This window comes from Sinocyclocheilus anshuiensis, unplaced genomic scaffold (assembly GCF_001515605.1).
Source record: "Sinocyclocheilus anshuiensis isolate Anshui unplaced genomic scaffold, SAMN03320099.WGS_v1.1 scaffold1763, whole genome shotgun sequence".
Classification (NCBI taxonomy): Eukaryota; Metazoa; Chordata; class Actinopteri; order Cypriniformes; family Cyprinidae; genus Sinocyclocheilus; species Sinocyclocheilus anshuiensis.
Window position 1 is genome coordinate 139,423 of NW_015549683.1, and position 10,256 is coordinate 149,678.

Genomic DNA, 10,256 nt, shown 5'->3' on the forward strand with positions numbered 1-10,256 from the left:
TTCACCCTGGCAGGTGGTTTCAAAAATGTTCGGTTTCAGTGAACTGGTGCTGCATTTGCATGTGGACGAATGGCCAAACCGCATAGAAAAAGCTGCGGTTTTAAAAATAACCGCGTTCGTGTGGACAGGGCCTAATATTCTCTGGGTCTCAATCTGGCTCAAATTGATAAGCAATATAGACGACGCCATTGTTTACAATACAACCAGAGCACATGGCACTGGGGTGAGGGGCATAATGCTTAGATGCGCACTAGAGGCGGTTTAGTCAATCACAACACACTGGACCAGCTAACCAATCTGAGCCTATTATAAAGGTAAATAATGTGAAAAATAATGTGTTTTTTAAAAAAACGAAGCATTAACACATGTTAGACTGCACCCCATAGACACAATCAAGCCTAGAAAAAAAAAGTCAACCACCCCTTTAAAAATAAAGTTAATCAAATAAAGTTTATCGTTTGGTTTCTACGTAGACCCATGTTTGCCTCTTGTTATTTACACTACATGTGTGAATCGGTGGGCGGGGCTAAACAGGCAGCGATGTAGAAGCAGGCATTGATCTTCCTCTGCAGAGACGGTGTTTAGCCACACTATTACGTCATAGAGTGACACATTCCACAACTTGTCGTTTTGGCAGATTGGCTTCAATATAAGCTGTTTTTAGACTAACGAGAAAGATTTAAGTTCTGAAAATTACAGAATGTTTTTATAGCACAATGACCTCTTATATATCAAAAGATCAAGCGAATTTTGATTTCTCAGTTCATGACCCCTTTAAAATGGGTGTTATGTAGGGGATGTCAGGGCATCACTATGCAGTTACTAAGGAGTTCTGAATGGTTGTTAGTCTGTTGCTATGCTGTTGATAGAGTCTTGCACCCTCACGCCTCTGAACTCTCTGAAAAAAAAAATGGTACAAAACTTGTCACGGGGTGGTACAACTTCCAAAACTACACTTTTGTACGGTATTTAGCCTTCATATCAGTACCTCAAACGTAATATTAGATAAATGGTCCCTTTTGAAATGGTACTGTCCCAGACAGATTCCTTTTGACAGTGTATAATTTTCTTGTCTCTAGATATGGATTCGGCCCCTCCTTCAGTGTAAATCAAAGGGAATTTTTTCACTCGCTTTATCAAATTTCAAGTCTGAGCGCTTAGAAAAGCAACAGCACAGGTGTTAGATTTGAGTTCACACTTACAAGTATGAGCAGTATCATAATGACACAAATGACAGACATACGTTAGACACACTGAAACACATACAGTGTTCAGAATCACGTGCGACTGAAATATTTTGGGAAGGCTGAAGCCTGAAGCAGAAATCAATGGCGCAGCAGGGGAGCAAGTGTTCAGTCAGTGAACTGATGGACATCATGAGCACACTGACAGTGCAGGAGAACGGGTGGGGTGTCCTGTGGTTACCCTGACAACCGGCATGTCAACGGGGAGAGGGCGTGATGGAGTCGCGGGGATCGATAGCTTACTTAGTTACAAAAGATGCTATTTCACAAGCCAGTGGTCAGCAGGCCCCCGAAGTCAGTTGCCTCAGATAACTGTTTGTTAACAAGTAAACTGTGGCCAAAGAAAGCACATCCGATGCTCCAGTGACAGCATGGAGACAGCTACTTAACTGGCTTTTAGCACCTTTCCAGAAAAGAAACCAGAGCGAGAAGGAGAAAAGAGAAAAGCTGAGAGGCAGAGTGAGATGCAGCCTGTCCTATTATCTGTGTATTGATGATGACTTGAATTGGATTCCATCAGTTCATCTCTTCCTAGAGTCTCACAGACACCTGATTGGACTGTTGTGTTATAAGGAAGGAACTGTGGGTAATGGAGGTCTAGGATTTCGCCTGGCTACCGGTTACTAAAGGGCTTTTGACAGTGTAGAAAATGCCTTTGGGTCATCAGCACTGGGTTGACAAAACATGAAAGAAGATTATCAAGCTTTCAGGTTTGGTGTGCAATATTAATTTGGCAAGAGTGCATGATCCTAAACATGCCTTAAGAGTTTCAGAATTGACTCATTTTGTGTCCACAGATGGAAGTCGTAAACCTGCAAAAACATGAGATAGTTTGAAGAATTCTCATGCTGCTCTTTTCCATATATTTACATGCAGCCAAATAATCAATTTGCATTGGGATTGATGGCTTAATTGGACTGAAAAGACATAATGTAAACATCTCAGTTGATCATATCACATTCAAAAAATACCTTGCCCACATGCATAGAGACGTGATGGGTATGTTGACATACAATTAACATACAATTAACAACATGGTCGTCGGAGCAGATTGAATATTTATAAAATATTTGCTAAAAAGCTCTTCTGACTTAAATGTCAGCTTTCTTTTAGATATGTCAAGGCCCTAGTGACATCATTGTGGTGGCTTTTCCCGTGGTGACTGGGTTTTGTTTGGAATACATGTAAAGCACATGTAAACAAATATGTGAATTGGACTGCAACATTTAACATTTATAGAAATGTAGTATAGGTGTAGAAACATACCTACTATCATGCTTCAGAATGACCAAAAAACCTATAAAACTGATCCACAGTACCTAGTAAATGACCTAGTACAGTGGTGGCGAACGTCGGTCCTGGAGAGCCACAGTCCTGCAGAGGTTTGCTTCAACCTAATCAAACACACCTGAGCATGCTAATCAAGATCTAAAGGGTTACAAAAAAGCTACAGGCAGGTAAGTTTTTATCAGGGTTGGAGCTGTGCTCTGCAGGACTGTGGCTCTCCAGGACCGGAGTTTGTCACCCCAGACCTAGTGAATAGTAAATTTTCATTTTTGGGTGAACTATCCCTGTAGGTAACTATCACTGCTGATTGACTGTTGAGTTGAATATTGTTAAATAGGTTGCATGAATGGTCTAACCTGGCTGCTCCTCCTCGCCCTTCCTCTTTTTCTTCTCCAATCGCAGTGCATCTTCTGGGCTAACAGGCCTGCCCAGCTCATCCCGAGGGATAATGCGTCCATGGAACGGGCACTGAAATTACATCTCATTTAATTCAGCCGTTTATTCAATCAGTGTCCTGCTTATATCTATTTATTTACACAATGAAATAAAAATACGTTTCTATCATTCTACCAAACACAGCTAAATATGAGCAAAAATATTCAGTATTACATCTCCTCTGTGTATTTTTTAGGGCATCATTATTGTTACTTTTCTGACCTTTACTCTGTCTTGGCGTTCACACAAAGATCCATTTGGCATTGGTGCTTTGCACTTGTGCTCCACAGGTTTAAATTTCCCAGCAAAGGTGATATATCTAGACTTAATCTCTGCAGACAGTTCCTCGTTTTCTACTTCCTCCTCCACCTCATGAGGCACCCAGAACTGGTGCTGTGATGCTTTGCTAAAAACCAGTGAGGACAGGGTCTTAGTAAAGGAACTGCACAAACTCTATCAATGTGTGATCTTTGACAATTTAATTTTTTAAAAACCGTTATATAGAATCTGCCTTCACAAAGTGCATTTTTTGCAGGGGAAATATTTTAGGGGTGAGCATAACTTGTAAAATGTATTTTTAGTATAGAAATCATGGAATTTCTATAGTATAGAATAGTATGGATTTTCTCAGGACTTTTGTAGATTTCCATGACTTTTCCAGGCCTTAAAATTACAATTTACAGGTCTTCCATGACCGCAGAAAAAACTATATTGTATATCTTGTATTAGGATGTAAAAAAATTAAACCTCCAGATCAATGTTTTCATCATTTAATTTTGAGGAATAGGAGTTGATCTGAAGTCAGTGCGCATACAATGGTGCTCTCTAGTGGCTACATCACATATTACAATCCATTCATACTTCAAAAAGAGAAGTGTAACAATGTTTCTTATGAATGAGACTGTACTTGATGATTTTGCAAGCAGTGGGCTGCTCCTCTCCCCAGCAGTAAAGATCCACACCAAACGGAACGACAGGGGCCTTAACAGAGGCTTCGTCTTTGTTTATGTCCCCCTGGTCACTGCTGCACACTGCGACCTCAGTAGAGCCCCCAGACATACTGAAACAACCAGAACACACTTCAATCTCCAAAACAACAACAATAATAAAAACAAAAAAGTTTTTTTTTATTTTATTTTGTATTTTAAATACTATATGAAATATATAGTTTTATGAATATTTCCATATAAAAATAAGAAAAAACTTTTAAAAATGTCTTGTTTTCTCAGATTTCTCTCACTATATTTGAAAACATTCTGTTATTTTAATCATTTTGAGCATTTGATCATTTCCAAATAGTTTAGTTTTTTTCTGCTAACATTCCATTTCTTTCTTTTTTTTCAGCCCTAGTGTATACCAGTCTATGTTACCTGATAAAATAGGGCATGGAAGTACAGATCACCTTGTTGAAGGAGTAGAATGAATCCTGTGTTTGAGCACACGCAGCGTTGCAGCAGCACAGGTGGGGTCCTGCTCTTCGTCATACATCTTCCTCTTGAGTCGAGAGAGACTGGAGGACACAAGAGGAACAGGATGTTTGACCACAGGTTTTGATGGCTTGGCTTTGGCCCCAGAGGTTGACGTTGAGGGAGTTTCATCAAGTCCTATTAGATACAAGAGGAAGAAGGAAACTATATGATGTTACGTAAGGTCAAATATTCAGAACACATCATTCAGACTTGTAGTCTAATGGACTGAGGGGGGTTCCAGCAGGAGTGTGCAGGGGCTTAAGGTAGTCTTAGGAGTGACACAAAGATCTAAGACTCACACTTAAGCTTTCTAGCTTCCAGAACGAGATGAAATTAAAAACAAGTACGGCGAATTCCTCATAATACTGATTAAGGGACACCTGGCCACTTTTCAAAGAAATGGCCATTGTGGGTTTATGAGGAGCCTGGTCTGCTCTTATTTCTTGTCAACAAATGTGTTTTTCAAAAGTAAAAAATCTACATAATAGGCAGTATATTTAGATACGTTTATCTGAAATGCTTATTTCAAATACTTTTTTTCATATTTTAAAGTCTTTGAAAAAAATCTAAATATAATTTATACATTAAACACATCTAGGTTTGGTATTTGTTTATTTATTCAGAAAACATAAAATACACTGTGACAACCAATTAGGTTGCAGAATTTTCTTGCACAAAATTATATTCTTTATCTGACTGATGTTCCTTTTTGCTTAATTTTTATATTTGAAACTAGTGATTCAATTAAAATTCCTTCATCAAAAAGATCAATTATACTAATTTCATTCCACAATTTTCACAAAAATTAGTAAATACAGCTGTACATAATAATATTATGCCTTCAAGAACATTAAGACTTATTTTTCATATATTATATATATCATACATTTTGTACTTTACAACTGACCAACACTACTGAAAACAGTCTCTAGTAATCACACATGATCTGTGTTACAAACTTTTTTTTTTTTTTTTAATAATAAGAATTGGAAATATATTTAATTAGAATCTATGGAACTGAACATGGATTCGAGTCAATTCTGTCAAAACCAAGTCAAAATTTCTGGTAAGATGTGATGTGTATCAGCAGTGAGGAAATCTAAACTAGTCAGCAGCCAGGTAGTAAACTAGTCTAACTATTAGCAAGTTCACTAGCCAGCTACACAGCCTAATACATAGATACCTCATTGAATGACCAATTTTATATGGATTTTCTGTATTTTAGATATAAGATAAGATATAAAATACTGTATTTGTATTTTTATAATAAATAATTGAGGTACTTTGTTTAATTTTAAATGCATTTTCATGTATTTGTGCCCATCTCGGTTCATAAAATTAGTTTGCAGTTCAGAAAAAAACATACTTGCTTATAGTCTAATATTCTGGTCTCTAGATATGGTTCAGGTCCCTCCAATTCATAAACTTACGATTGATTGATTGATTGATTGATTGATTGATTGATTGATTGATTGATTGATTGATTGATTGATTGATTGATTGATTGATTGATTGATTGATTGATTGATTGATTGATTGATTGATTGATTGATTGATTGATTGATTGATTGATTGATTGATTGATTGATTGATTGATTGATTGATTGATTGATTGATTGATTGATTGATTGATTGATTGATTGATTGATTGATTGATTGATTGATTGATTGATTGATTGATTGATTGATTGATTGATTGATTGATTGATTGATTGATTGATTGATTTGCCTATTTTATTGTCCTCCTGCAAATTCAAGTCTGATCACTTATTTCTTTAGCACAAATGTTTGCAAGGCAGGACTAGTTATGTGCTGATTACTTTATCAAATCACTAACCCTAAATATAAGCAAAAGCAACAGTGATGCCTTGGTAATATCAGCAGTTCAGTTCAACAGATGTAGTGGGTTACAAAAGAAAATGAATTATGGTCTCAGGACAGGATGAGAATCCTGATTGTAGTCATCCAGTGTATACAGTTAATCCAGGTTCACTCCCTTTCAATGACTTACTGCATCAAAGCGGCACTCGGGTGTGCAAAATCATGAAATACGACCAAAAGCTTTCTTTTTCGGTTCAAATTGACTAAAATGGTAGCTATTTGTCTGAAGCAATAAAGTTGCAGGTGCTAAAGAGATAAATCAATAAGAGGAAATAGAGAGGCCCAGCAGTAGACATAGAGTTGAGCTGCCAATGGTGGCGTTATTGATTTTCCTGAGTTCAACAGGCCTTGTAATTAAAATGTAAATTTTGAGAGAGATAACGTCCTGACAGGAACGCTGGGATAAAGGGATAGATAAAAGTTATGTTGTGAAAGGAACGGTGAGAGAGAAAGGAGGAGAGGAACAGACAAAATGCTTTTCAAATTAAAGTGTTTCTCTGGATGAGCGAGCTGATGTGATTTTGAAAAAAGAAAGGGAAGGATTAGCCAGGGATGAGCTCGAATCCTGTGACAGGTTGATGTAATATTAAATGAAACTGCTGATGGTAACTTGCACTGATTGATAAATTTGAAATGATGGAGTTAACTTGGCAGTAAATCAGAATTATTTTTTTCTGAGTCCCGTTTTAGGAGTATTATACTGCGAACGGTTGCACTCTCAATGCACAATTTCCATTTTCAATCTATATTCCTCTACATGTAGAGTGCATCCAAAAAAAAACAAACATCTTTTCACATTTTTCAATAGAAAAATGACATGCACGTCTCCAAATGAGCCTCACATCTGATTTACTGTGGTACAACATTACTAGTTTAAGGTAAGCATCAATATTACTATTGCTCATATTTGGGGGTTAAGGACTAGAACAACCATAAGTATTAAACTTCAGCACATCCTGCATTCGTTGTCCTACATGAAGGATATTTCAGAATGTGCACTGTTAAAGAAAATTATTACTTTTCTAAGTGATCATAAAGACCTGGGCATGGGATCTTTTGATTTGGGCAGAACATTTATTTTAATTTTTTTTACTCACAACCACATAGTAATGCTGTAACAAAGTAAAATAAAATGTTAAACATCTAGTTTGTATTGGTATATGTATGATATATGATTAAATTAAATTCAGAATAATCCGGTCTTAGATGAATACACGGTTTTGTAGGTGAACAGGCACAGAGGCCTGTGAGGTGAGCATTGTAAATTACCACTCCAAGCTAATGGGCGCTCATTAACACCATTGCATTGTTAATTTGGCATGGCCAGTGCACTGATCATTACATACTTTACTGCAGAAAGCAGCTTGGCTCTGTGAAGCTGTAGAAATTATATCCTAATGAATCTTCAGTTAGTGCCTGTTTAGAGATGCTGAAAGGAAATTAATGAAGAAAGAGAACAGGAGAGTCTGGTGAAATCATATTGCATCTCATAATTAGTGTGCGGCGTGGAGCTCATTACCAGGAAAATCTGGAAATTACTAAACTACTTCCAAAGTGCATGCTGTTCCTACAAGAACTGCATAAATCCCATTAGCCACTGAAATCGATTATTTTCATGACAGTAAATTTAAAATTGGACAGGATTTGAGGTCAAATATAATCTGTGTTCTTTAGCTTGTGTCTGACCTATTGCTTGACCTCTGTCTTTTGCCTGTGGCTTCTTGTCAATAGAGCTGTCCTTGCCCAGATGGACAAGAATCTTTTGCATGTACAAATAGTCAGCTGTCAAAACAGATTTCTATTGGCGGCCCCAGGTTATAATTGATTTAAACCAGGCTTAAAGCAATTTATTACCTTTCAAAAAGATATCAGAGTTTTTAAATGAGCAGCTATTTTTACACCGAATGTGATATTATTTTACTCTCACATTTGACCCCAAATTATTTTCAAATGGAGATTCTTATTACAGTAATGAAGTAATTCTTTCTTACAATGATTTTTGTACCTATAAATAAATTAAAGGCAGAACAACAAATTCCAAATACTATTGTGATGTATAAATATTTTACAATTTATACTTTAAACAAAGAATCTAGGGGGAAAATAGCTTAATTGTCATAAAATAATGTCACAATGCAAAAATAATAGATTTCATGGTCTTATTTATTTTACTTTATTATTATTATTATTATTATTATTATTATTATTATTATTGGGTCATATTTTGTTAATTTTTTCCCCATTTATTTTGTAGAAAAGTGTGACCTGGCAATGTTCTTCACAGAGTCGATGAGACTCACTTTTACAATAATGCAACATATTTATTAATATATGAATCTGTGATTTTTCCAATTAAATTCACTGTCAACATACCTATTTTTAAAGTAAAACTCATAGCTAAACAGCACAACTACCACAAGTTGTACATTGCTTTGACCACAAACACTTCATGCTTTACACCTTAACTCTAAACAAACTTTCCTTTGTGCTTTGAAGCTTTTCAACAGCTAACCATTTCTAACTAAACTCACCACTGTGAGTGGATATTCCACATTTAAATATCCTGCTGCTTTAAGCCCAAAACTACAAACAAACTGGAATCCCCAGAGGACTTTTCAGCTCATATCTACTTTGAAGCAGCCACTATAAGAGTGTGGCGATATCCTATGAGAGATTATTTGGATTAAGCATGATCCTATAGAGAAAGCTAGTCCCTTTACTGATGAACAGATTTGTCTTATTGCATTAGGCTTCAGATCTGCACCTGAACAAACTCACCATACTCTGCACGCAGATGTTCAGGAATGTGAGGTTCATAGCCCTCCTTTTCCGGCACGTCTACAAAATCATCGTCGTCATCTTCTCCATCTTCAGGAGCTCTCATTTAGCTCGGGAAAAACAGAGTCGCTTTAAAGCCATGATAATACATAACACCTAATAGAGATGGTAACATGTGAGGGAATTAAGTGACTATGAGCCTATTTTTCTTGGTTTACTCAAACATTTTCATTTTACTTTGAAAATGCTATAAAAACTACTGTTGCAAAACATTTCCTATTTTTTGTCATTCTCAAAACAACGCTTGTTTGCTGACAGTTTACAAAGAATGTCTGCAATTCTCTCCTGGCTGATTAACACTCAGATGGGATATTCACTGTGGCCTCAGGATATTCCAGAGATTTACAGCACTATGAACGGCAAACTCTGCAGTAACGTGGGACATCTTAAGATTTTAATTCAAAGCCTTAATAGAATTTCCAGTTGACCACATCCAATTTTTTTTCTAGTGGTAGTCTATCTGAGCATTGTCCCAGCTAACTGTGACCGCATAAAATAATAGTTGTTATGTTAAACAGACTTTTTCCAGCATCTGTCTGCACGCAAATGAGATAATAATAATTATTTGCGATGGTTCAGAAAGTAGGCCTACATGGGACTATTGACAAGCCAAAATAAACTAAAGCTGCTGGTGGATGCCCACTTAATATTGGGTATCTTAGTCTTGGCTAGAGATGGTGAGGTTGAGTTGTTACTGATTACATCTTTGTGCAGGTTGCTCTACAAAAGAACAGGACGAACAAGGTGATACGATTTTTCCTCTGAAGTTCCGTGTTCACATCATGCAATCACTGTAAGGAGATCAAGTCAACACGAGGCACCGGATAAACCCATCTTAAATGTGATTTAAACCAGATCAAGGCTTTAAGTACCTTTGACTAGAAGAGAAGTTATGGTTTCTCTGATCTTATGTGTATCTATGATCAAGGTAAGCTGAAAAGCTTTCATAAATCTCAGGGTTTGGAGAAAGTATCAAAGACAAATGCTCAAATGTTATCATGTCATATTATGTTAATGCAAAAACCAATTTTGCACTTTTAACATTTATATGACAGATTTGATTTTTACAAATGTATAATACTCTATGTGGGAATAAATTATA

At 36.4% G+C, this 10,256-nt stretch overlaps 1 pseudogene; it reads right to left on the bottom strand.

The window, feature by feature from the left end:
* The window catches only part of LOC107660425 (UV-stimulated scaffold protein A-like), a 54,452-nt pseudogene that overhangs the window by 31,234 nt on the left and 12,962 nt on the right, over positions 1 to 10,256 (bottom strand).